General features: G+C 46.4%; 1 protein-coding gene across 4 annotated transcripts in view; it reads left to right on the top strand.

Annotated features, from left to right (window-relative positions):
* Nucleotides 1-22,444: 22,444 nt before the first annotated feature.
* Nucleotides 22,445-26,123, top strand: part of ABHD6 (abhydrolase domain containing 6, acylglycerol lipase) — a 52,559-nt gene continuing 48,880 nt past the window's right edge. For 2 of the 4 annotated variants that reach the window (XM_082637420.1, XM_082637421.1), the window contains exon 1: nt 22,651-23,135. The gene's annotated coding sequence lies outside the window, so the exon portion shown is untranslated. Of the gene's footprint in view, nt 22,468-22,650; nt 23,136-26,123 lie in introns of those variants that run through there. The other 2 variants (XM_082637422.1, XM_082637419.1) reach the window with 2 other exon arrangements.

The following is a 26,123-nucleotide window of genomic DNA, read 5'->3' as shown; positions in this document are numbered from 1 at the left end:
TGAGGGGCTGGAGCGACAAGGCAGCACTGGTGGCCCAGGGACAGCAGAAACCCTCTGTTCCTCCTTCTGTCGGGCTTCCTTGTTGGGAATTGGGAGTTTGAGACAATCTCTTCCGGAAGCCTGGAGCCTGGAAGGAAAGGCAGGCACTCACCTGACCCACATTGAACACTCTGAGGTGTCCTTCCTTCTGCCATTTAGTGGCTATGGATGACATTTCCTGTGGCATGAACTTCCAAACGCTAGTCTGTAAGATGCTCCTGAAAAAAAGGATACACATATATTGGAGATTTATAATGCACATTAGCATATTAATGCTAATATTAAATGCTGAAAAGTCCTGTCATAAACAAAGCTGCTTAACTATGTTGGAACAGTATGTCCTGAATTTATTGTCCATGGAACACTTTTCTTCACATAATTCCTTTTAGTATCTTGAGCTATGTCCACCTTGGGAAACACCATCCTGATTGAGGGGGGACAGTCTGATCCCCTTAAAGCCTTAAGCTCTAGTCCTTGTCAATAGTCCCTACTGAAGAGTCCCATGTGTGTCATATGAGTGGGCAGACATGAGAATCAGGAGTTGAGATGCTTGGCCCCAGACACCACAGGCAGCCACAGCCATTCACCATGGGCACTGGTGGGGCAAGAGTCAGTGGGGGACAAAGGGTACCTCAGAATTTGAGGAAGGCAAGATGGGGATTCTGGGGGGAGCGAAAGTATCACAGGCTGAGTTAGCCAAAAGCAACAAAAAGAAACAAGGGGCCTGGGGCATCCCTGGCTGTCCAGTGGTTAAGACTCCGCCCTTCCGCTGTAGTGGGCACAGGTTGGATCCCTGGTCGGGGAAGTTCCCTGGAAAAAAAAAAAAAAGCAAAACAAACAAGGGGCCTGTAGGAAAGTTTCCATTATTGGCAGGGGATGAACTGCATAACTCAGAACAGGTGTTTCCAGTGACGGATGCCATTCCGTGTGTAATAAGGAGTGAGCCCTAGCAATAATTTTGTAATAAATGCAAATTGCCCTCGTCATTAAGTTTCACAACCAGCTTGGGGTTTGGAGCAGGGGAGGTGCATTATTTAAGGTTGTGTAATTATGACAGATCTCACCTTTGTATGATGGTTTCCGACTGATGAAGCAGGCTCTGGTTTGACCTCAAGCAGCATCTTCCACAAGGGGCTGTGTCTGGACCTCAAGTGGGTTGCTCTCTGAAGGCAGTCACTGCTCTGACTAGAGCCCTTCAAAGGCTCTTTATTTGGCATAAAGACCAAACTCCTTATTGTGGCCTCTACCTACCCACCCCTTCAAGGTCACATCCTCTATTCTCTTCTTCCCCTGCTGGCCTCCCCTTGCACTGCTTGGCTTTCAGTTCCTGACTCAGAGCCTTTGCACGGCTCTTCCTTCCTCCCACCTCCAAGTCTCAGGTTCAATGTCACTCTCTCCCTGGCCCCCCTCAGCCCATCAGGGGCTTCCCTCTTACTTTCTTTTCATGGAGCCCAAGTCTTTGCTTCATGGCGTGTGTGACGATGTATTATTGTCTACGAGCTTGTGTGCTGTCTAATGTCCATCCACCCCCGACGCCTGACAGCTCACACCAGCAGGGACATCTATGTGTGTCTGTGCTGCCCAGGACAGGACTGGGCATGTAGCAGGTGCTCAGTAAATCATTGTTGAATGCATGATGTGATGCTCTGACTGACTCCAGAGCCTAGCTTCTCGACCACCTGAGAAGTTGCTGAGCCAGGGGAACTCAAGTCCCTGGATAACCAAGGGAGACCCCAGGCCACTGAGACAAAAGAAATAATAACAGAAACCACTACACATCATCTGCCTTTTTCGGAGCACTAGGTGCTAAGTTCTCACGTAACTCCCTGACCTTGGGAGCGGAGCATGGAGCAGGCTTCTCACTCTCGGCACTGATGGCATTTGGGGCCAGGGAATTCTTTGTTGTGGGGACTGCCCCATGCATTGTAGGATGTTTAGCAGCATTCTTCGCCTCTACCCACTAGAGGCCCGTAGCAACCCCCTAGTCATGACCACCAAAAATGTCTCTAGACATTGCCAAATGCCCCCGTGAGGGTGGAGATCACCCCATGTTGAGAATGTTGGTGTGGAGGTTAAAGTATATGCACTTCCATTTATGGCTGTTCAACCTCGGGCAAGTGTCTAAACTTCTCCGTGCCCATTTCCTTGCTTTTGAAAATGGGGATAATAATAGCTTTTACATGGTAGAGCTGTGAAGATTTAGTGAATTAGGGGTATTTAGTGGCCCTTAGGGGTATTCAGTTAGGGTGATATTCTGTCTTCAGAATAAACTGTGCAAAGACGGGATTGCCATCCCCATTTTACAGATGAGAAAATTGAGAGAAAGAAGTCAGGCCCCAGTTGCTGACTGTGAAGTGACATCAAAGGCAGGAATTCGGGTTCTCAGGATTAATTCCCTTTGCCAGATCTTCATGGGTACACAATGGCCCATTAACTCTAGACCTCATCTGACCAGTTGCAAACTCTGAGCTGGTGGTGTTGTATTTAATGGGTTAGGTCTGCCAGGGTGGGACTAGGGTGAGGCAAATGAGACACTGGCCTTGGGTGTGAACTTTAAGGGGGTGCCAAACAACTCAGTAATCAAGATAAATAATATTTTATGAAATATTTTGAATAATTATTCAAATGAATGCAGAAACGTCCATAATGAACAAAGTATCAAAATCTTAAATAAAGACAAGATCCAACTGTGCATTTTCATGACTCTGCCTCATTCAGCTCACCCTAATTCTGCCCCTGGGATCTGCAGATCTGTGCAACCACTCAGTGGGCACACTTGGCGGGAAGGATGACATTAGAGAAAACAGCGCCCTCTTCTGACTGGCAGTGAACACTGCTCCTTTTCTGAGGCACCAAGTTCACCTTTCTTGCCCCGTGAAGCAGCATCCCCATGGTAGAAGAGTCTCTGCGGGCACCACAATGCTTTTCGCCCTGACCCCTTAATGAGGCATCTAGATTAAAAGGTTACAGGCAGGTCAAATGATGCCGTTGGCGCCCCGGGCCCACCACTTCCCACTGGCCTCTGCCCTGTGCTGGATCGGTTGCCTTTCTCGTTACCACCTGTGCAGACATGCCCAGTGACCTGTCTCCACCTCTAGGGAAGATTCTAAAGCTGCCCGTTAATAGAAAGTAAGCCTTTCAGGCTCACCACGTAAAGGGACGGTGAAGAAACAGGACTAAGAGGCTGCTCACAGCTGCTGACTAGCGAGCAGAGAGCTGGCTGCTTCTGTAACTGCACATTTTCTTTCTTTTTTTTTTTTTTTTTGGCTGCACCATGCGGGATCTTAGTTCCCCCACCAGGGATCAAACCTGCACCACCTGCAGTGGAAGTGAGGGGTCTTAACTACTGGACAGCCAGGGAAGTCCCCTCTTATTCATTTATTTTATTTTTATTTATTTATTTTTTTGGCGTTACGCGGGCCTCTCACTGTTGTGGCCTCTCCCGTTGCGGAGCACAGGCTCCGGACGCGCAGGCTCAGTGGCCATGGCTCACGGGCCCAGCCGCTCTGCGGCATGTGGGATCTTCCCGGACCGGGGCACGAACCCGTGTCCCCTGCATCGGCAGGCAGACTCTCAACCACTGCGCCACCAGGGAAGCCCTCTTATTCTTCTTTTAAATGTGTGGTAGCTCTTAGCTACATTTTATTTATTTTGAAATAATTTCAAACATGCATGAAAGTTGCAAAAATAGCCCCCAAACTCACATATCCTTCATCCAGATTCACCAATGAACCACTGGATAATTATAATTATAAAATATTATAGCAATTATAAAACTAGAAAATTTAGCAATTATATATTAGCTAATCTACAGACCTAATTCAAAATTTACCAGTTATTCTAATAATGTCCTTTATAGCAATATTTTCTTTCTGATTCAGAAGCCAATCCAAGATTATGCATTGTTCTTAGCAGTCTTGTCTCCTTGGTCTCCTCTACTCATTTTTTTTAAAATTTATTATTTATTTATTTATTTATTTATGTTTGGCTGCGTTGGGTCTTCATTGCTGCATGCGGGCTTTCTCTAGTTGTGGTGAGCGGGGGCTACTCTTTGTTGCGGTGAGCAGGCTTCTCATTGCAGTGGCTTCTCTTGTTGTGGAGCACGGGCTCTAGGCGTGCGGGCTTCAGTAGTTGTGGCACGTGGGCTCAGTAGTTGTGGCTCGCGGGCCCTAGAGCACAGACTCAGTAGTTGTGGTGCACGGGCTTAGTTGCTTCGCGGCACGTGGGATCTTCCCGGACCAGGGATGGAACCCGTGTCCCGTGCAGTGGCAGGCGGATTCTTAACCACTGCGCCCAGGGAAGCCCGGTCTCCTCTACTCTTTGTCTTTCATATCCTCGACATTTTTGAAGTGTACAGGCCAGTTATCTCAATTTAAGTTTGTCTGAGGTTTCCTCATGATTACATTCACATGATGCATTTTTGGCATGAATACTACTTTATGTGTCACATGGAATTTCTTTTTCTGTTTTTTTAAAAATTATTTAATTAATTAATTTATTTATTTTTGGCTGCATTGGGTCTTCATTGCTGCGTGTGGACTTTCTCTACTAGCAGCAAGCGGGGGCTGCTCTTCGTTGGGGTGTGTGGGCTTCTCATTGCGGTGGCTTCTCTTGTGGCAGAGCACAGGCTCTAGGCGCGCGGGCTTCAGTAGTTGTGGCACACGGGCTCAGTAGTTGTGGCTTGTGGACTCTAGAGCTCAGGCTTAGTAGCTGTAGTGCACGGGCTTAGTGGCTCTGCAGCATGTGGGATCTTCCCTGCAGGGCTCGAACCCGTGTCCCCTGCATTGGCAGACGGATTCTTAACCACTGTGCCACCAGGGAAGTCCCATCATGGGATTTCTTAAGTGAGGTTTTCTAGTGTTCACAGGGCAGCCAGGTAATTCTGAGACACAAGAAGCAGATTGATTTAAAAGCCCTTAATAACAGCTAACACTTATTGAGCACTTGCTGTTTGACACTCCTCTCTGCATTTGTTGATTTGGGGCTATTCTCCCCTTGGAACAATGTTGTATGCGATACTTATGTCGGATCACAACAATATGAAACAATAATAGCAGCTACAGACCCTGTTAGAGTATTGAGGCTATTAAGCTGTATTAGGCCCCATATTATACATACTGTTCATACGTACTAGGTTTTTAAAGCCTCCCTACCATCAAATATTACTACTGTCCTCATTTTACGGAAGAGGAAATGGAGCCTCAGAGAAGGTGAGTCTCTCAAGTCTCCCAGCAAGTAAGAGGCACCAAGACTGTTCGATACGAGAGTTCAAGCACCTGCTCAGTCTCCTGTACCCTGTCTTCTCTGGGGTACAAGGTAGCAGCGACAAGGCCCCATCAGTATTCCATCTCAGAACACTGAGAACAATCTATGTCCCCATCCCCTAGACTCCCTGCAAACGGGGTGCTTTCTCCCTGTATTCCAAAACCTTCTTCCTGCACAGAAGGCACATGAGAGCTTGGGAGACACCCCAGGCTGTGAGTAGGGGACCTCGGTAAGGTGTGTGGTGTTCTCTAGGAGCCAACACCCCTTCTGGGTCATCATGCATTAGGCAATTATTTACAAACCATTGAAAATCACGTCAGTCCCAAAGACAGGGTGAGGAGGGTAGTTATGAGCAGAAGGTGTCAATCTTTAACCAAACTGTGATTCATGAATGAGTCTCAAGGCAGGAATCCCATTTCAGGATGGAATTTCCCCTCCACAGACAGAACCTGCTCCAAAGTCATCCCCAAACTGGATTTAGATGCAGGCCAGTGTCCTTCATAACACATGACCTTAAGAAATCAGCCTACTAAGTGTGCAGAGGGTACAAAGATGAATAAGACAGCTTCTGCCCTTGGGGACTCAAAAATAGAGAGTTAATTGGATTTACCTTTGGTTTCAGTGAGTTTTCTGTGCCTCTGAGCTATCATTCTATATCCTGTGGCCACAAAATGTCATGATTTTGTATTACCAATGTGAATCTGGGATCCAAACCTTCTTGAGCCCCACTGGCCGCCATTTTATCCGGACTATCATGACTTCTCTGACTGCAGAGTCAGGGAGGGTGGTCAACGGTCCTGGTTTGCCGAAGATTTGGGGGGGGGGTGTTCAGTGTAAAGATAGGGAATGTCCCAAGTAAATCAGGATGATTGGTCACCCTGCTGTTGGGAACAGGGGCGGCAGGGGGGAAGGGGTAGGTGGGAAAGGAATAATGGCAGCCAACAGTTACTTGTTAAGAATTTAGTAACACTGAGAACAAATATATGAATTAAATACTTTATTACCCCTGTTTTGTAGAGGTGTAAACTGGGACCCAGAGAGAGTAAGTAACTTGTCAGAAATGCATATTTAGTAAATGGCAGTCAGGCTTTCCAGAGAGCAATCTGTGTTCCCAGCCATTACTCTGCACTGCCTCAGAGGTCTCATGTGAGAACGATGCAGATAAAGTCTCAAAACTATATTTGAAGAGTTGGCAGGTTCTGTGAAGCTCAAGAAAAGACAATATATCTCTGAATGCCCGTAAGTTACTGCTCAAATCACAAGTTCCTACTGGGGAATAAAGAGCACTAATTTTTTTTTAAAGCATAAATAATGTGTATAATTCCCAAACATCTTTACAGAAAGAAAAAGAATAAAAAATTATCAGTCAGGGCTTCCCTGGTGGCGCAGTGGTTGAGAGTCCGCCTGCCGATGCAGGGGACATGGGCTCGTACCCCGGTCCGGGAGGATCCCACATGCTGTGGAGCGGCTGGGCCCGTGAGCCATGGCCGCTGAGCCTGCGCGTCGGGAGCCTGTGCTCCGCAACGGGAGAGGCCACAACAGTGAGAGGCCCGCGTACCGCAAAAAAAAAAAAAAAAAACAGTCAAAAAAACAAAAGCCAAGAGAGGAGAAAAAACAAACAAACAAAAAAACAGATCAGGTACAGCAAACACAGTACAGAAAAAACCAGTAAGATGGTAGATTTAAACTCAAGTATAATAGTAATTACATTAATCATAACAGACAAAGTATTTGAGTTAAGTACAAAGATTGACAGACTGATTTTTTAAAAATGATGCTATTTAAAAAAGACACATCTAAAATATGAAGATATAAAAAAGTCAAAAGCTGGAGAAAAATACATGACGAGAGATTAACCAAAAGGAGGCTCCTACAGCTATAAGAATAGAAAACAGACTTTAAAACAAAAAAAGGATTCCTGGAAATAAGGTGACTCCACAGTCATCAAAGGCTCGAGTCACGAGGAAAATGTAGTTTTCAGCTTGTCCCGAAGGGATGAGCAGCCTGCTCGAGTCAGCCACGGGGGTGACAGGCCGCCACGTTAGCCGAGCCCTTCCCAGCGCCTCCGGCTGAGCACTGTGCTGGCTCCAGAGGCCTGCTGGCGGCTGGCCACTCCCCCGCCCCCTGCTGGCGGCCGGCCACTCCCCCGCCCACTGCTGGCAGCGCACAGGGGCTCCCTCTGCCCGGAGCCTCCTTCTCCCTCGCCTTCGCACGGCTAATTCCACAGGTCCTTTGAGAGCAGCTGCCAAGGTCACTTCCGGGGCTTCCCTCTGCCCCAGCGCGAATCCCGTGGCCGCCTGGCCTGCCCTCTGTTTCTTCTCTCAACTCCCAGGGCTGCCTTTGACTCGTGTATTCTCGGTGCCTAACCAGTACCTGGAATATATGAACAAGGGTGCATGAGGGTTGTTAGTTTTGAAAGAGTAATTCATGAACACTGCCACATTTTAACAGGAAATCATTATCATTTTAACCTTTAATTCGCCAAGAGGGTCAGTCTGGGCACAGCTGAAGACATCCAGCCTGGTATGCACGGGAACACTGGCCAACCTTCCTCAGAAAGGCCCCGCCAGGCAGAATTCCCTTCTCTCCCCACCGCACCCCTCACATCAGTCTTGAAGCCCCAACTCACTGCACTGCAAACTACGCTATTAGGATGTCGTGGTGGTGACCGTGGTGACGGTGTTTGGCGGTGGTCCATGGGAGCAGGGGCCCTGCCCAACGCTGGAGAAAAAGGGAAACAAGGTTCCCTGGTTTAAAATAAGTCAACTCCTACATGAGAGGAGGAGACGGAAAATCTTTCCAAGCCCCTAGGTAGGAATGGAGACTCCCGGAAGTGGATTTGTAATGACACATTTAAGGGAGGGAAGTGTCAACAGCAGAAAGTAGCCAAAGTGAAAAAACAAAACCTGCCAGTAAGTGCCCAGCATCCTCCGAGGAAAGAAACAGAGACCTAGGAGCTCACAGGCCTCAGTGCAACATCACCTCCTCCCTCTGCTCTAAATTCACGCTCATCTACAGCCTTCTAATTATGAGGTATCACCCTGGATACCCAGGAGGGGACACCCAGAATATGGGTCGAATATGTCACCAGCCATGGGAAGGGGACCCCTCTGTTGCACAGTTTTAAAATGTCTTGCATGTTATATCCTTTCCACTTTCAGCGCATCCCTGAGTGGGGTCATCCACATCCTCTCTATCAATCATTCCCCAGGGACTGGGCCATACACACCCACTGCACCCAGAGCACGGCAAGGGACTTAACTGCTCCTGAGTCCAAGGAGCAGCTGATAAGTGACCCTTTGTGAGTAAACAATAACTACTATTAGGGCCCAGGAATCTAGAATCCCTGTCTCTTGAGCAATTCTCAGGCTACACCCTGAGGCACTAGGGTATGTTGACCAGGGAAATGGGGGTAGGGCCATCCCACCCAGTTTCAAATCCTGGCTCTGCACCAACCAGCTGTGCAACCTGGTCCCAAGAAGAGGCACTGATGAATACCTACACCAGAGGCAGCACAGAACCCCACACGCACAGTAGGCACTGAGCATTCACTTTGGTGGGTTGGAATGGTAAGAAATACAGGACTACTTACAGCAAATAAACCACTCTAAAAAGTGACAGTGGACTAGGTGAAAAGCATAAGCTGGTTGTCAGAGAAGAGGACTCACCTTTCAAACACCCCCAATTCTGTCTAGTTTCTACGTTTCCACTACCCCAGACAAAACCTCCTCCGCCTCTCGTCTGCACCCCTGCAGTCGCCCATTCTCTACTGGGCAGCCAGAGGGTCTCTGAAAAACCCAACCCCCTTTCCTAACACAACAGCTTCCCAGCCTGATGGACCTCTGGCCCCTCCATGTCTGTCTGCTCCCCTCCCCTCCCCAACAAGCCGGGCTGCACAGGCCTTCCTTCCCTGCTACAAAGGCACCGACCCTCCCCCACCTCGTGGCCTTGGCAATGGCTCTCCCCCACCCCACCCTGAAGGCTCATGCACCTGCTCTTCCCACGGCTGGCCTACTCTGGTAACTCAGACCTACAAATGTCACCACCTCTGTGGGAACTTCCCCAAACACCCAGTCTTTCACATCAACCAATGTTAATCCCATGTACGACATGACAACGACGTTTCCTGTTCACTTCTAAGTAGTTTCTCCATCATTTACGTGGCATCTGCCTTCCTCCACCAGAGTGCAAACTCCCCAAAGCATGGATCCTGTCAGTCTCATTCACCACCGCATGCCTGGGCCTTGAAGGGGGCCCAACACATAGTGGGTGCTCCATAAATACCCAGACGGCAGCTGTCCGGACCCTGGTGGCCATCCTCACGGCCAGTTTTGTGCACCCTGCGGTGGGTGGCAGGACCCGAGAGCTCCCGGATCTGCAGCCAGAGGCGCTCGGTCCTGGCTCTTGACCGTGTGGCGCCTGCTCGGGGTGCTTCAGCCGACGACCCTTGGGCAGACGAGGTCGGTGCACTCCAGCTCAGGTCCCCACCAAGGGCATTAAATTTTTTTTTTTAATTTATTTATTTAGTTTTGGCTGCGTTGGGTCTTCGTTGCTGCACGCAGGCTTTCTCTAATTGCAGTGAACGGAGGCTACTCTTCGTTGCAGTGCTTGGGCTTCTCATTGCAGTGGCTTCTCTTGTTGTGGAGCACGGGCTCTAGGCACGCGGGCTTCAGTAGTTGTGGCTCATGGGCTCTAGGGCGCAGGCTCAGTAGTTGTGGTGCACGGGCTTAGTTGCTCTGTGGCATGTGGGATCTTCCCGGACCAGGGCTCGAACCTGTGTCCCCTGCATTAGCATGCGGATTCTTAACCACTGCGCCACCAGGGAAACCCAAGAGCATTAAATTTTTTTAAAAGTAAAAAGAAACTATATTTGAAATTAATTCTCAGATTGGGAGCAGACTTCTCTGGAAGCAGAAGTCAGTGGAAGTTGTGTTTCCATGGAGATCCAATCACATGCAACCAGGCTGTGATCATATGTAGCCACAATGATGGGGAGCTGCCATCACTAAGACAAGGTGCATTTCTTTTTTTTTTTTAACTTTAATTTGCATTTATTTCATGCTGAATTAATTCCTAGGCCATGAGTTTTTGTTTCTTCGGTTTCTTCTGGGACGTCTTTTCCTTCTGGGCAACCTCCTCTTCTGGTTTAGGACCAATCTGTTCTTTTTCAGTGAGGGTCATCTCACTGTGGTGGGGAGAGCTCACACACGGGTTAATCTGCCCATGAGTTTGCTAAGTCCTGTACTGTATCGTGGGGGCTTTGTTCACCTGGATGTGCTCAATGACCAGAGAATCTACATCTAAACCCTTGAGTTCAGTGTTACACTCTGCATTTTTAATCACATGCAGTAAAAATTCACCACTGTTTTTGAGCCGTTGACCCTGCATCCAGCCCCTCTGCTTGGCCCAGGCACACCTACCAACGCTACCATTGTACGAACAGAATGGCCCACAAGGCTCTGTAAAGTGAACATCCTTCAGATACTTGGTGGATTTGGGGATATGCACACCCTTATTGGCCTGAGCAGTTTCACAAATGTTCTGATAGTGAACACAAAGGTTTGAACCTCTTGATTTGCATGATTTTATGGGGTTTTCTGGGTCAAGTGAATAGCGAACCATTTTCAGAGGTCACCTCAGGGCTCTTATGAGAAGAGAAATGAGGTGTGTTTCGTAAGGAAAAGACCCCAATGCCCATTCTGTTGTTCCAAACTTTGGGGAATCTCCATGGCAGCCTGCAAAATGTAAGTCTTGTACAAGGTCCTAGGAGGTAGTCATTGAGCACCATGTGATACAGCAGTTAGGAGCATGGATTCAGGAGACAAGTGTCTACCCCACCAATTGCTGGCTATGTGATCTTGGGCAAGTTACCTAACATCTAAGCCCCGTTTCCTCATCTGTTACATGGTGGAAGTAATAACACCCACACTCATGGCTGCTGTGAAGATGAAAGCAAATGGGATAATGCATGAAAAGCCCAATGTCCAGGACAGAGGGTAGGCAGTGAAGACATGTCCACTAGCCACTAATTGCCATCTGCCCACCCTATGGATTTAAATGAAAACAATCCATTTGAGAACTAACACTAAGGAGTGGATGACAATCCATCCCCTACAACTGCCTTCTCCTCCTGGCTTTGCCTGCCCCATCCCCAGTGTCCGTCCCATTTCTGACTCTTTGGCCTGTTCCTGCCACTCGTGCTGCTTCATTCCTCCTGCTCCTGGCCCTGTTGGGTACCCAGTACTACCAGTCCCCAGACCCCCAACACAGGCACCAGAACTACTGCTTGAAGGGTGACCAGACTATGATCCATCCATATAGATGTGTGACCTGGCTCCCTGCACAACCTCAGCAGCTCAGAGAAGAGACAACGTGGGAAGAAATGAGGATGCACTAGCCTGTTGATAAATTAGATCAGGAAGCATCATGATTTAGGTGGCATAATGTGATGCACCTCTTTGAAAGTTTCATTACAATGTTCATGTTTAAGTGGCCTAAAGGCCCCAGCAGAGACAGCTAAGAGGTCTTGGTACAATGACCTGGGTGAAATAGATGCTAAAGTGAAGCCTATGAGGCACCCAGCAAGAAGCCTTGGAGAGATGTGTTTTCTTAGCAAGAAGACCTCTTGCCCTACATTCACACACGCACATGCACACACCTGCTGGCAACCTTCACCCATTGATTCCTGGCCTGCATTTGGGGTCTTCATACTCTCTTTTCCATAACTAACCTTTGACTATTCAAAGACACTTTTCGGGCCCCTCTAAGGACTGGATGTGCCCCGTGAATGCTTGGTTTGGCTTGATCATCTCTGTAGCCGCAGGAGGTTGGTACCATTATCAATTCTTCATCATCATCCCCTGTCTCTATGTGAAGAAACTCAGGTTTACAGAGACAGCCAATAAGTGGTAGAGCTGGGCTTCATGAAGCCAGAGCTCACCATCTTCACCTGAGGTATGTTCAAGTGACTCAAACACCTGGAGCTTGTGTTTCCACATCTGCACCACCATCGGTGTGTTCTTGCCAGCTCAGCAGCTGCTGGTCACAATTTAGTACCTACATCCCTAGTTTCCCTGGGATGCTATATCTCTCCTAACCTAGCCATGTAGCTCAGGAGAGGTAGGAAAGGATTTCTTAAACAAGATATAAAAAGCACCAAATACAAAGGATAATTTAACTAAATTAAAATTAATGTTTGTTTATCCCAAAGTACTAAAGAAAGGGAAAAGATAAGTCACAAACTGGGAGAAGGTATTTGCAACACACATTAACTACAAACCATTAAGACATGGACAGAAAAATGAGGAAATGATATGAACAGGTATTTCACAGACACAGAAACAGGAATGGCAAATAAATACATGAAAAATTGCTCAAGCCCATTAATCATGGCCATAAAGATTAAGATCGCAATGAGATACCATTTTACCCACTAGATTGAAAAAGGCTTGTTGTGCCAAGTGTTGGAAAGATCCTAAAAATATTCTCTTATACTGTCTTCTAAAAATTTAGTTTTGCCTTTTATGTTAAAGTCTTTAATCTATCTTGAATTAATGGGGGAGGGGAGTGAGAATCGTTAAATTCCATATTCTTCTATAAGAATAATTAATTGTTCTAGCACTTTTTACTGAATTGTCCTCCTTTCCCTGCTGATCTGAAATGTCAGCTTTGTCATAAACCAAGTTTCCCTATGTGCATGGGTCTGTTTCTGTGACGTCTGTTTCATTAGTGTTTTTATCTACCCCTACATGAATATATACTGTCTTAATAACTATACATTTTTAATAAGCTTGATGCTACCTTTCCTTCTTCATTGGGAGTATTTTGGCTTTTCTTGACCCTTTGCTCTTCCAAGGAATCTTAGAATCAGTTCATCTTCCTTGAAAAGCCCTGTTGAGGGCTTCCCTGGTGGCGCAGTGGTTGAGAGTCTGCCTGCCGATGCAGGGGACACAGGTTCGTGCCCTGGTCCGCGAAGATCCCACATGCTGCGGAGCAGCTGGGCCCGTGAGCCATGGCCACTGAGCCTGCGCGTCCGGAGCCTGTGCTCCGCAACGGGAGAGGCCACAGCAGTGAGAGGCCCGTGTACCGCAAAAAAAAAAAAAAAAAAAGAAAAGCCCTGTTGAGATTTTGGTCAGAATTGCTTCTGATTTTGAAGGAAGTATTCCTAATTTTTTCATTATTGAGGATCATACTTGCTCAAACTGTAGGTCTTTGGTAAATGCCTTTTAACTGGTTAAGGAAGTTCTCTTAGTTTCCTAAGAGTTATTACCATAAGGGACTGTTGAATTTTACTTTAAAATTTTGCAACTATTTAGATGATATTTTAGTTTTTCTTTAATATATTGATGAGGTTAACTACAAGAATATTTTTCCTATCTTGGTTATGAAGTATCAAACTTTTTATATATTGGTGGACTCAATTTCCTAATATTTTACTTAGGATTTTTACTTGTTTTTGAGTTATTTATGAGTAATATTGGTCTGATTATTTTGGTACAGAATTTACATTGGCATTGTAGAGTGAGTTGGGAATATGTCCTTTCTTTGTATTTTCCAGAGAAAATTTTAAGAGAGTAGAGTATTTTAAGAGAGTAGAATGATCTATTCCTTGAAAGTTTAGATGTGCTTCTAAACTTTCTTAATGTTTCTGGACTTAAAGTTTTCCTTTGATTAAAGATTTCTTCAGTATCTTTAGTAATTATAAGATACGTTTTCTATAGTTTAGAACTGACATTTTGCTGATGAACTGAACTCTTTATGCAGTGATTGTCTCCATCCTTAATAATATTTTTGGTTAGTCTATGTTATCTAACATTAATTTAGCTACACTAGCTTTCTTTCAGATAGTATTTGTCAGGTATATAATTTTCCATACTTTTACTTTCAACCTTTCCAGATTCCTATGTTTTGGGAGTACCTCTTGAAACAGTGCCTCAGATTTTTTTAACATTCAGTTTGACAACTTCTGATTTTTAACTGAGGCGTTTAGCTAATTTACATTTATTGTGATAGTATACCTGGACTTATTTTTACTATCTTTTTTGGGGGCGGAAAGTGTCACTTTTTAATATACTTCTTTTGGGTTGATTGGTGTTTGTTTTTTTATTGGCTTATGTCATTTCCCTCCTTCTATTGGTTCAAAAGATATATATGCATGTATGTTTGTACGTACATATATATGTGTCTTATTTGTATTATTTTAGTGAATACCATTGACTTTTTACCACACATATTTAACAAAGGCCAAAGTTATTATACTAATTCACTTCTCACACAAATGCAAAGGCATTAGGACACTTTAACTCCAATCACCTCTTTTCTAATTTATTGTTCCCAGCATTTTAGTTCTGACCTTGTATTAAACCTATACATTTTATATTATTATTGTCCCCATGATTGTTTTCTACTGACAGTTTTGTTTAGATTCACCATATTTACCAATTTCTTCACTCACTATTCCTGTTTTCATTTCAGTTCTTGAGTCATGCTTCTTCTTTCTGAAGTATATCTTAGAAGTTCAGTTAGTCAAGTCTTCCAGTTGTAAAATCACTTTGTTTTAATCCGTATTTCACCCTCATTCTTTTTTTTTTTCTTTTTAATATTTGGCTTGTATTTAGGATCTATTCTTACAAAGACAACTTGAGTCTTTACACAGCAAGATCTCAAAGTCTGGCAAGATGCCTGCACTGTGAGAGGTACGTAGGGACTGAGACTGTTCTCGAACCAGTAGAATCACCTCTACAAGCCCACACTCATCCTGGAGTATATTCTCAGGCTAATTTTTCTTTTTCATCCTTAATTATTTCGGTATTTACCTCTCAAAGATAGACATAAATGAAAAGAATGATAATAACATAGCAAACATATCAAAACACAATACCATGATCATATCTAAATTATTTTTAAAACCAGGAATCTGCTTTTTTTTTTTTTGACAAAGATTATATGTTTTACTTATTAGAGGTATCTAAAGGTAGTCACATTCATAGAGACATAAAGTAAAATGTTGGCTACTAGTGGTGGAGGTAAGGGGGAAATAGGGAATTATTGTTTAGGGGTATAGAGTTACAGGTTTGTAAGATGAAAAACTTCTCTCAGACTAATTTTTTCTGTACCCCGCAGCCTGTGGGATCGTCCCTGACCAGGGATTGAACCGCACCCCCTGAAGTGGAAACGTGGAGTCTTAACCACTGGACCACCAGGGAAGTCCCTCTTAAGATGGTGAGTATCCAATTCCCAGGTCTTTGAAGATATTATTCTACTATCCTTTAGCTTCCAATGTTGCCATTGAGAAATCTGCTATCTGATTCCTTCTTTTGTGAGTAATGTTTTTTTAATATCTAGTTGCTTTTGAGATCTTTTGTTTTTAGTGTTCTGCAGTTTCACTACAAGGTTTCTTGGTGTGGATTTCCTATTATTTATCCTGCTTTATATGTTATGTTTCCTACATCTATGGAGTCATGTCTTTTTTCTGCTCTGGAAATTCTCAGCCATTACTCCTTCAAATTTGGCCTCTCCTTCCTTCCTTCTTTGATGTTGATTAAATGGATTTTTAGATCTTCTCAGTCTATCCTGCATATTCCATATCTTTTTTCCTGTTTTTCATATCATATCACTGTGCTAATATGTCTGAGTAATTTCCTTAGATATGTCTTCCAAATCACCATATTTGATTAATCATGATCTATGAGGATACTGGGTGCTCTCTTATGGAGAGCATCCTTATTTGTGCTTGGAGTGAAGGAACGCTACCCACCTGAGGCTGCTCTAGCCATTTGAGGGTCCTGATAAATATGGGACTCTCACGTGCAGCTTCTTCAACTTAGAGCTGAAGGCTTAGTCTCCCAATATTGTTTATGGGTCTGCTATACATATCTGGTCTTGAGACAACCATGCATTTCACATTCATTTACTGCTCACTGCCCCCTACTCTTTTTTTTTTTCTTTTTCTTCCCTACTCTTATTTTAACACACTTTCAGCCAAGCAACCCATGACAAAGTCTATTTTATCCAAGATAGAGGTGTTTTGAGAAGAAGGGTGTTTTAGAATATCTGGTCCATGGTATGCTGAGATACCATTTGAATTTTAAAAGCCTAAAGATGGGACTGTTAAATTTCACCACGTTTTTGGCATATTCCAAATTATTGAAACAATTTTGAACCCTGATTTTCTTCCCAGCTTTGTTCGATTTAAAATTTGATGACAAGTTCAGATTTCTGTTTATCTAAATTCTATTTTTTTTTAATGTCATGGACATAGAATTGGAGAATTTCCATTAGAAAATTGCTTCCAGGGGCTTCCCTGGTGGTGTGGTGGTTGAGAGTCTGCCTGCCGATGCAGGGGACGCGGGTTCGTGCCCCGGTCCGGGAGGATCCCACGTGCCGCGGAGCGGCTGCGTCTGTGAGCCATGGCCGCTGAGCCTGCGCGTCCGGAGCCTGTGCTCCGCAACGGGAGAGGCCACAACAGTGAGAGGCCCGCGTACCGCAAGAAAAAGAAAATTGCTTCCAGTCTGATATTGTCAGATTAAAGAAAGTTGGGCCACTGTTGTTTAACCTTCTACGAATCCACTGAGCTGTGATGTTATACAGTCTAGATTGCTTCGTCTTGCCCATAAACAGGTAATAAAATGTTTTGTCCAAAGCCTACTACAGTCTGTATACAGTTCTTACAGCAGTCTTCAGATCTACTTATGCTAGTAACTGTTGAAAAATCCTTCCTTTGGAGTGATAATGCATGCTGAACCCATGTGAGCTCTTGGTAGTTACCTATTTTGTTTCGGTTTAATAATCATGCTCAGTACTTTGCTAGAAATCAACACCATCCCTCTTGGTCTCTAGATTCCTATATCAATCTTTCTCCCTATTTGAAGTGGGACCCTAACTCTAATTAGAGTCTTGTGGCATGCCTTCTCGAAGATCACTGAATACGTCTCCGAGGTCATACCCAAATATCCTTTTGGTTCCCTGGGCAATAATTTCTTTTGATCTGGTAACTGGGACTAATTATTTAGGTTGTTGGGTGTTCTTTCCATGTCTTTTCTTCCTATCCTGGACTTGGTTTCCCTCTTCGTGATGTTCTAACCTGACCAAATGGAAGCTCTTTCTGTGTGATGAAGATGAAGTAAACAGGAACCTGGTGGTTTTGCTTTCCCTTTGCCATCTGTTAGCATTACATATGCTCAGTTCCTTTTTTTAAATTCATCTTCTTGATCCAAATCTGAATTTAAATTAAATTTTTTCTGTCTTTGGCATTCCAGTCTCAACCATTCTGAGTATTAGTGTCTCTTGCTGCTTGTTAAAAGTTCAGGTTAATCTTTTGGAAAATTTCCATTATCTTCTAACTTATACACAGGTGATTGGAAAATATTTGTACAGTGTTGGGGAGGAAGAAAATTTCCTCTACCCTTGTAAGTTCTTTTGGCTGGTCTAAGAATTAAACTGACATGAGACACATTAACAGACGAAAATCAAACAAAAGTTTAATAATGTGTATATAAGGGAGAGACCCAGGAGAACTGAGTAACTTGCAAACATGGCCCAAACCCTCACCTTAAATATCATCTTTGGCTAAAGACACAAAAGGATGTTTGAGGGTAGTGGTTTGGGACTTTACAGGGGAGAAGGCAAGTCACATGAAGATGGAAAAGCAAATGTTTGGTAAATAAGTGTTTGCTGGGCCAGGCAGAGACAGTGGACACAGAGTGAACTCTGTTCTCTAGGCCCTACTGGGGTTTCCCCCACCATGCCTACTCCATATTCTTTGCAGGTATGTCTGATGATAACTCTATCCTGGGAACAGCCCCTTTATCTAAATTGTTGAGGCAGCTAAGGGGGAGGTAAAAAGAAAGATTTCCTGAGTCTTCTGTTTCTTAAAAGTAAGGAACCTAAATTAATCCTCATGCCAAAGAGACATATTTTGAGGTGGCAAATTTTGCTCCCCTGCAGCAGTCACATTGCTCTCTCAAAGGCTTCCCTTTCCTTCCCATCCAGGATCTTCTCTGACCTAAGACTGCGCTCAACCGGCATTTTCAACAAATGAACCAATAGTGTAAGAACTGTCGTTTTAGAGCCTCCTGATTATTGAGTCCTTCTTTCCATGATCATATGCTACATTTTGACATATGTTGACTTGTTGTCTCATGATATATTCTTATTTCTTAACTCTTCCTTTGATGTTCTGTTTTGGGGGTGTGTAATAATTCACCCTGTAATTTAGACTAGAGTCAAAATGTATCTCCCACAACTTGATCCTATGCATAAACAGAGGCTTGACAGTTATTTAATTCACAAATAAATGTATAAGCAGTATTTTGAATTTTTTGTAAAGAAGATGCTTTTTTGCCTAAAAATGTTAGTAGTTCATAGATTTGCAGATATAAGCTGCAAGGTGAGCTTTGCCATATCTTTCATAATTAATTCCATTACTAGTTTTGGCAGTAGGCATCTTAGTGGTTAGAACATAGATTTTGTGTTCATACACAGCTTGGTTTGGATTCTGGCTGTATCAGCTGTGTGATCTTGGGTAGCTTAACCTCTTTGAGCCTCAGTTTCCTCATCTGTAAAATGGGGCTAATAATCGTACCCACTTCATAGAGTTGTTGGGATGATTCACTGAGATAATATATGTAAAGCACTGAGCACAAAGTGAGACACACAGGAAGAGCTCAACACATGGTAGCTAATATTTGCCTGCTCTGTGCCACTCATCATGTTGGCCCCTGGGGAGATGGAGGTGGAAAAGGAGTTCACAACTCAGTGGAGTCAGGAGTCACTGAAATGAGTAAATATAGCTTCATGTACAATGTGGTACAAGGGTATGGATGATGGAACAGTTAATTTTTTTTTAATAGTGTGGTTTTTAAAATAAATTTATCTTATTTATTTATTTTTGGCTGCACTGGGTCTTCATTGCTGCGTGTGAGCTTTCTCTAGTCTCAGCGAGCAGGGGCTACTCTTCCTTGTGGTGCGTGGGCTTCTCATCGCGGTGGCTTCTCTTGTGGAGCTCGGGCTCTAGGTGTGCAGGCTTCCGTAGTTGTGGCACGCCGGCTCAGTAGTTGAGGCTCGTGGGCTTTAGAGCGCAGGCTCAGTAGTTGTGGTGTATGGGCTTAGTTGCTCCATGGCATGTGGGATCTTCCTGGACCAGGGCTCGAACCCGTGTCCCCTGCGTTGGCAGGCGGATTCTTAACCACTGTGCCACCAGGGAAGCCCCAGAACAGTTAATTTTGCATAGGTAATCAGGGAAGGCTGCTTCAAGGTGGTGACATCTGAATAGCCTATTGGGCAGGAGGCTCAGTGGTTGGCTCAGAATTGCCATGCAGTAAATTTTTGGAGAATGGATTGTGCAAATGGCTCATAGGCCCAGGGATGCTGCCCAGCTGGCATCTGTGTACATGTGGTATCATGTATTTTTCATTTTTCTCCTATGTATATTTCTATATATATACTATTGACTTTTTAAAAATTTTTATTTCTTTATTTTTGGCTGCATTGGGTCTTCGTTGTTGCACGTGGGCCTTTCTCAAGTTGCGGTGAGCAGGGGCTACTCTTCGTTGTGGTGCACAGGCTTCTCACTGCGGTGGCTTCTCTTGCAGAGCATAGGCTCTAGGTGCACAGGCTTCAGTAGTTGTGGCACGCGGGCTCAGTAGTTGTGGCTGGCAGCTCTAGAGCGCAGGCTCAGTAGTTGTGGCACACGGGCTTAGTTGCTCTGTGGCATGTGGGATCTTCCTGGACCAGGGCTCAAACTCATGTCTCCCTCATTGGCAGGCGGATTCTTAACCACTGTGCCACCAGGGAAGCCCTCCATATACTATAGCATTTAAGTCTCAGCCATGTTGCGTTTGTACTTGGCCTTTGTACTTATTGTTACTCATAATTCCATCATTGCTTGTGTGTGATCCTTGATTGAATAGTTACTAATATTTTCTTCTTATTAAAAGACTCTAAGTCCTTTGGGGCAAGATGTGTTCACCAGAGTGTACCTGGAATGTAGTAGGTCCTTGGTAATATTCGATGAATGAATGAATGAATGAATGAACTTCTTTGACTGGTGGTCCCACCACTGGCTATGGTATATTGAGTGAGTCAGTTAACCCCTCAATGCTCCCATCTGTAAAGTGGGTTAGCACATCTCACAGGGTTACTGTGAGGACTCAGTGAGGTGATGTCCAGTGCCTGATCAGTAATAAGTGTGCATTAAACCGTGGTGACCATTGGCACCACTCAGTTCTGACTGGTATGCTGCTGAGTCCAAGAGATGTCCATAGACTGTGTGGCAGGGTGAAGTCTGGGGCCCTTTGCTGCACCAGCTGGCAGAGGAGAGGTTTCCAAACTCTTTCCTAATGCTGGGGTGAGACCTGTCATGTAATAAGGAGTTTATACTTAAAATGACTGAAGGTGCCATTAGGAATGTGGATTGCCCCTGGGACTGTTCCCTGGCCTCCCACCCACCGCTGATTCCTCAGAGACAGTGAATGGGGCATTGCTGACTTGAGGTGGGACCACAGGTGAGTCCCCTCCTCTCCTCCTGCCTTCTGAGCTTCACTGTGAAACAGAAGCTAATTAAGGCTTCTTTCCTGTCAGTCACCAGGTGGAGAAGAGTCACAGGAAAGGTGACTCCCACCTGGAGCTCAGTGTATCTAAATAAAAAACTCTGGGGGAAAAAAAAAACCTCTCTGGATTTAGAAACTCCAGACCCTAGGAGGCCTCTGGGGCCACAAACTATGAATTAGAAGAAGAGATGAATTACCCATTTTTAAGGTTTTGGAGAGGAAAAAAAATTAAATGTAAAAGACAGGTGTTTTCCAGTGTTCCAATACACCAGGTAAAGCTTATTGATGGCTTCCAGCGTGGGGGCTTCCAGGAAGTCATCCATGCATTTCACTCCCTTATTTATTCATTCACCCCCTCACTGTCTGGGGAATGCTCCCAGAAACAGAGATTGCTAATAGGTGGTAAGTGAGGACTAAAGGTCAGTCTTAGCCCCTGCTGCCTCTCTGGGCCTGCTCTGGGGGTGTGGAAGGACTGCTAGTTTGAGGAGAGGTAAGGACAGAGAAGGTAACATGGCCTTTGATGAATAAATTGTCCCCACAGCTCTGAGAACAAGTCCATGAAGCAAGTCACATGAAGCTCTTGAAGTCTGAATGATGAGGTGGCCAACATCTTAGAAGAAGATGCTCCCGCTCCAGCCAGGGAGATTGTCCCAAACTCTGGATGGATTCCAGCAGCCCTGACAGAAGCAGATTTTACAGGGTGGTCACCAGTGGCCTCAGAGATTCACCTTTGCCATATCTCTGGGGCTTCTCATCCACGTCCCATTCTTAAAACCCAAGACCTGCCCAACTCAGCCAGGCTTTGCCAGTCTGGAGGGCTTGGCAGGCCCGAGGCTGCCTTTGTGGTGGATTTAAATGGACAAGAGAGTCCTGCTGGGTACTGGTCCCACCTAGGTCTGGAGTGAGAAGCGGACAAGCCAGGGACTCAGTGCAGGAGGAAGACACCTCTGCCGCAGCCACCACACACACACACACACACACACACACACACACGGTGCTCAGCACATAGCAAGTGCTCAGTAAATATTTGTTAAGTGAATGAATAAGTACTTTGGTGGAAGAAGCCCACAGTACAGTGTGGGTCCAAAGGGAACTTAAGGAAGTCTTCCTGGAGGAAGTGACATTTGAATTGAGGTATGGAAAAGAGAGAGGAAGGAGTAGCCAGGCCAAGTAGGAAAGGATGAGAGCTCTTGGCAAAGGCCGAGGTGGTAGAGTTCAGCCTAGGCGCCCTTGGAATGCTAGGAAATGAGGCTGGAGTGGTAAACTGAGGCCAGATGTTCAAAAACCTAGGCTTTGTGGCAGATAAGTTAGACAGAAAACAGTATTTGAATTTTAATGGGTGATAACTTTTATGCTCCCCTTCCTATTTTTTTGGCCTAGTGAGGTTTAATTGTCCTTAAAATGAAGAAATGGCCATAGCGGGCATTTAACCAGTGGTGGCTGAAAGCCTTATAAGATGGCTATTTTTGTCCCCAAGAGCTTTGGAGCTAGACGATCCAGGGTTGGAATTCCCAGTTCTGTCCTTTACAGGGCAAGCCTCTCTTCTCAGAATTCTGAAACAGGAAGCCAAGTACAATGTCCACCTCATAGAATCAAATGAGATAACCCATATAAGGTAGGGTTACTTTGCTTGCCCGAGAACCTGTCTGTCTCTCCGAGCCCTTCGGGGTCAGAGATCCAGCCTGAGTTACTGCCGGGTGCGGGGCCCAGCAGCGCTAGGCACACAATAGGTGCTCAGTAAATGAAACAATGCCGCGAAGAATTCTGGCGTCTCATTGTTAAACTGTGTGTGGCCCTCTAGGTTCCGATCCCGCCCCCAGGCCGCAAGTGAGCGCTTTCGGGGCGGGGCTGGGGTGTTTGGATTCTTCCCCTCTTCCCCCACCCCCGCCCCTGGCTCCGCGGCGTGAAAACAGTAGGCGCTATTGGATGCCTGGAGACGGGTTGCTGGGGTCGGGTTGTGCGGAATACTAACTTTACACTCCGGGCTTAATGCTATAAGCCGGGGGCGCCGGGGAGTGGGAGGTTCTCGCCCCTGAACCCCCAAGACAGAACGCGACAGCCGGGGAGCAGCGCTGGGGGCCGGGCGCGGGCGGAGCCGGCTTTTCTGTCGGAGGACGTAGGCCCTCACGCAGCGCCTTTAAGGCTCCCATCCGAGCCGGCCCCGGAGCTGAGAGCGGCGCGGGCGCGGGCGCGGGCGTTGCTGCTGGACCTGAGCAGGGGCCCGGGGCCGAGGACAGGCGTTTAGATAGTGCGGCTGGTCCCAGGCGGCTGAGGTCAGGTGAGGTGAGCGCTGGGGGGGCGGGGGGGGGCGGGCTGAGGCGGGGTGGGGGTGTGCACGTCTAGGAGGGAGTATCCGGGGGCTCCTCCAATGGCCCCGTGACCTACCTTCCACTTACCGAGTGCGGGCTGCCTGGCTTCCCGCCAAGCGGCATGAGGTGAAGAAGGGTCGGGAACCTGCACCTCCCTTTTTACTCCGTTCCCCCGCCCTGGCATCAGCCCCTGCGCGCTTCCTTCCGGTGCCTGGATAGGTTTGACATTCCCGAATCCCTGGTCCCCCTACTTCCCGGGCCCGAGGTGCCTGCTTTCCTAAGGCCGCGGACAAGGTGAGGATGGGTCAGGGACCTGCAACCTCTTTCTATTTGACCTCCCCACTGCTTGCGCCATCATCAGGCCGTGTGCGCTCCCCACCCAAGTGCCTGGGTGGTTTGGAGGCTCCTGCAACCCCGTTTCTCCCACTTTCTGGGGAAGGGCTGCTGCTCGGCTGCCCTCCCAGCCGCAGTCACCTGCGCCCGTCCTGCCCCCAGACATCTGCACCCCTCAAGACCTCTCCCAGCCCAAACCGACCTCCAGCAGCCTTTCAGCTCCCCTTTCCCCAGCCTGCCCCAATTCCCTTGCCCTTGCGCCCTCTCCTCCCCGCAACTGGCGAGTCAGGATACTGGTCCAAACACCCTGACAGTCCGGAGCCGGCCGGCCGACAACCGCAGCATCTCCAGCCCACTCCTGCAAGGGCTTCCTGGCAGTCTTGGAAATGCGGATTGTGTAACGCCAGCTGCAGGGCAGAGCACGTGTGGGTTTGCACCCCTGAACCCGCAGTTGAGTGGAGGAGGCCAAGTTGACAGAGTGAGGTAGGGAGGGAGGAAGAGGGTGCCAGAGGGTGAAAAGGCTGTGCATCCAGGCCAAGATATGAGTGCTTTTTTGTGCCCCCGGGCCTGGCTGTTTAAATAACAAAAGGTCCCTACTGAGACCAGAGGCCAGCATTTGTCTCACCTCTCACCGGCTCAGAAATCCCTAATGGCCGACTCCACCTGGCTGGGAGTTAAAAATAGTTTATTATTAATGATAGCTGACGTACAATAAGCAAGTACAGGGTGTCAGGCCCTTTCCTAAGCACCTTAAAAAAACTTACCTGCCTTATTCCTCCCAACAGCCCCATGAGGTAGGTGCCACCACTGTGCCCATTTCTTAGAGGAGGAATGTGAGGGGTTCAGATATGGTTCCCTCCCAGGACACACAGTGAGTCTGACCTCAAAGCCCCTATTCTGAACCACTAGACTTATTTTATTGTTACTAATAAATTCTTATCAACAATATTTTTAAAATATAGGAAGTTAAAAATTAGAGAAATTGGGGCTTCCCTGGTGGCGCAGTGGTTGGGAATCCGCCTGTTGACGCAGGGGACACGGGTTCGTGCCCCAGTCCGGGAGGATCCCACGTGCCGTGGAGCGGCTGGGCCCGTGGGCCATGTCCGCTGGGCCTGCGCGTCCGGAGCCTGTGTTCCACAACGGGAGAGGCCACAGCAGTGAGAGGCCCGCGTACCGCAAAAAAAAAAAAAAAAAAAAAAAAAATCAGAGAAATTAATAACCTGTGTTCCTACCATCAGTTTGTTTTTCTAAAATTAGGTTTTCAGACCAGCAAGAGATCCTTGGTAGCCTCCTCAAGGATACTGATGCCCAGAGGGGAGAAGGGACTTGCTTGAGGACACACAGCCTGACAGTGCCAGGACCGGGGTGCAAAACAGGTTCTGGGATAGTTACTTGGGTACTTCCTGGGTTCTCTGATGCTGCCTCTTTCAGCCTAGGCCCCTGGAGACCCTGCCCCCTCCCCCTCTGCATTGGGACCTCCCCTTTCCTTCTCTGCTTCCTTTGCTCTAGCCCAGGCTAGTGAACACACATTCTTCCTGCTGCTGCCTTTGCTTAGGCTGACCCCACCTCTGGGAATGCCCTTCATGGAATCTCTAATGTCTAAATTGTCACAAGTTCAGAAATAACAGAAGTAAAACCGATGAATCACCAAACTAGTAATTAGTAAAAATTTATTGTGCACACACCGAAAAGACAGAACCCGGAGCGCTCAAACCAAAACAATGGAATGAGGCTCAGGGGTATATTATTATAAAGCAGCTTACATAGGGAGAAAGCAGTGATGCTTTATTCTTTACAGTGGTTGCTTATAGTATTAGAATTTTCTTAAATACAGGGAATTGGTTAATAGTTACCTCATATCAACCTTGGGAAACAGTTAAGGTTTTGCTTATGATTTTTAGGGACAAGCAAGAAATGACCCAGGTCAAGTTAGTCTTGCAAAATAAATTAAGCTTTGTTTGTATGACTAAACTGGTCTCATCTGCTCAGGGAATTTTTAAGGCTGGTCTCCATTGTTGTTGTTGTTTTTTTTTTTGCGGTACGCAGGCCTCTCACTGTTGTGGCCTCTCCCGTTGTGGAGCGCAGGCTCCGGACGCGCAGGATCAGCGGCCATGGCTCACGGGCTCAGCCACTCCGCGGCATGTGGGATCCTCCCGGACCCGGGCACGAACCCGTGTCCCCTGCATCGGCAGGCAGACTCTCAACCACTGCGCCACCAGGGAAGCCCCTTCCTTTTGTTTTTGATTTAACAAAATATTACCCACCCCTTAGGGTCTAGCTCATCTGTCCCCTCCAAGAACACTCCCCTGATTTTTCCCCTGCCCCCAACTAAAATTTGTTTCTTTCTCCCTTGCTGGGATCCTACTACCTTCTACTCCCATGATGGCGTTTGGAAAGTTCTGCAGCACGCATCTGTCTTGTCCTCTTGGGTGCAGTTGTGCTGGCAGGATCACGAGTGTTCCCCAAGACTCCTCTTCCACCTGCCTGGTGAAGCCCCAGGACAGAGAAAGAGGTCCATGGGGGATGGGGTGGTTTCTGAAGTAAGGATAAGCTCGGGATTTCTGAACCCTGCTACCCCAAACTCCCTTCACTGAGCTGCAGCTGATCAAAGAGAGAATGGCTCAGTGTG

This window comes from Mesoplodon mirus, assembly GCF_964341445.2.
Source record: "Mesoplodon mirus genome assembly, chromosome: 12".
In the NCBI taxonomy this organism is placed as follows: Eukaryota; Metazoa; Chordata; class Mammalia; order Artiodactyla; family Ziphiidae; genus Mesoplodon; species Mesoplodon mirus.
Note: the sequence above shows the minus strand (reverse complement) of the source record. Positions and strands in the feature narration are given on the sequence as shown.